Source organism: Pteropus vampyrus, unplaced genomic scaffold (genome assembly GCF_000151845.1).
Source record: "Pteropus vampyrus isolate Shadow unplaced genomic scaffold, Pvam_2.0 Scaffold200, whole genome shotgun sequence".
NCBI classification, from domain to species: domain Eukaryota; kingdom Metazoa; phylum Chordata; class Mammalia; order Chiroptera; family Pteropodidae; genus Pteropus; species Pteropus vampyrus.
In genome coordinates this window covers 435,809-437,908 of record NW_011888981.1, presented here as the reverse complement: position 1 = coordinate 437,908, position 2,100 = coordinate 435,809, and the positions used below count along the sequence as shown (strand labels likewise).

At 34.2% G+C, this 2,100-nt stretch overlaps 1 protein-coding gene across 4 annotated transcripts in view; it reads left to right on the top strand.

The window, feature by feature from the left end:
* CRIM1 (cysteine rich transmembrane BMP regulator 1) overlaps positions 1-2,100 on the top strand; it is a 180,217-nt gene that overhangs the window by 140,382 nt on the left and 37,735 nt on the right. The gene's annotated exons all lie outside the window — the stretch shown is intronic.

Here is a 2,100-nt window from a genome sequence, read left to right as displayed (position 1 = left end):
TTTTCTGTTATAGGGCAACCTTGATGAGAGTGGAAGGGTAAATAACAAGAACATTCATCGATTGGTTCATTCATTAGATATTCATTGAACACTCACGCTTGAACTGCATAAATAAATAGGTCCCTGGCAGAGAGTTCCCTTCTACTGGGGAACACAATCCAGATAGGCCCAGGCCATAGCATGCCAATGAGCAGTTCCTAGTCAGATCTGCTTGGAGCCCCCTGCCCTGGATGGCATAGCCAGTCTACTGTCCATGAATGCCCTGGACTTTTGTTTAAACAGCTTTTGCTTGAAATTCCCTTCCATCGCAAAGCAGAGGTGGTTAAAGACATTTAGTTTTTATTAAAATTCTTAAACTTGGTGATGTAACAGTTTTCTTTCGGGTTGAAAACCACTCTACGGTCTATGGGGAAAAAAAACTACTTTTTTACAGGACTAGAAAAATAAAGGCACAAAGTTGCTCAGGCTCTATAGTTTCAAGGAATTTAATGCCCAAGGATGCCGACCCAGGGAAGTTCTTAGAGTCTTTGTAATTCATCTATTCCCAGTATTATATACTTAGTGTCATGACTTAAAAATTCTTGGAATAGAAAAATGGGCTTACAACTTAGATCTCAGTGTCAGAGAAAGAAATGTGGCTATGAAAATTTCTCCTTTCTTCATTATTCCCTTAATGGCAGAGAGATGAAAAATGATGACCTTTCAAGTCATATAATTACAGATTTTTAAATAAGCCATTGAGAATTTTGCTTTTCAAGATGCGAATTAGTAATCAGTTGCTTCACAGTGTAATGCAGACCCATGAGGTTGTACTAAATACATGTAATGAAAGGTTTATGGTAATGACAAAATAGAAAATTATGCCATAAGTCACGTTTTCCTTTTTAAAACATAGCAAATTATTTGGGTATTACCAGCTAAGATTCATGAAAGATGCTATCTTAAAATATTTATGTAAAACAGGAGCCCATTTCACCTATTAATTGTAGTTAAGTTTTAATTTTAGATTATAAAATTTGTGTGTGGAAAGAACAAATGTGTCATTTTTCCTAGTAACTTACATTTTTTATAATATTTATGCTTAAGTAATGTTCAAATACAATAAAGATTTATTTATTATTCCAACAAAAATTTCTCCTTCCCATCTTACCAGTCCACGCAAAACAATAATCAAACATTGCCATACTTTCGCCATCCGAAATTTTTCTTTCAAATTCTGCAGTTAATTTAGACAAGTCTCAGCTTGTTTTAGTTACATCACTGAATGTGTTTTTTTACCTTAACATTTTTATTCCCTATATTATTCTGTTAATCCCTATATCACACCTTTAAAATCTTTTTAGAAGACTTCTAGTAAGCTAATATCTCTAGTAGTTTCTTTTGCCACTCACCATTGCTTCTTTTTTTTTCCTTCTGAAATAGTAAGTTAAAACTGGCCAATAGGAAACAGTTCGAACATTACAGTAGTGGATAGTTAAACATTAATCTAGATAGTCTTTTGGCACATACATATTTTGGTCATTTAGTCATATGGATATTTGTCAGAAGCGGAGAAAAAATGACTAAACAAAACACTGAATATTTCACTGAGATGTACTTTTTAAAGAAAGGGTAAGATCCTTTATGCTGCATGTAATGCAGTCTTATATGATAACATCTAAAACTTGTAAACATTGTGTAAACATTTAAGAATACATATCATTATGGCCATGCACTAGAGACAAAATATATAATAAAATTTTAGGTGTAATTTTTGAATTCTCTCATTTTATCAACAAATGGTAATCGGTAGTTTGAGGTGACTAATAACAAGTTTCATGAGAACATTCTCTCAGTTTCACCTGCACCTCAGATAGAAATCACCTGCCGGCCACCCTCCTGCTCTTCAGCACCCAGAGTACACTTCAGAAATCTATTTTTCACAGTTGGACTGTATTTTGTCTAATTAGTACCAAAACATGCAGTTCTGTTGTGATAGCTATGAAATAGCACAAACTATAATTTTTAACCATTCCTAATAGTACAGCTGAGAAATTTGCATCTGCGGAAGATTGGAAGACTAGTGGGGGGAGGCATTGAAGCTTCGATGTGTTCTGCCCC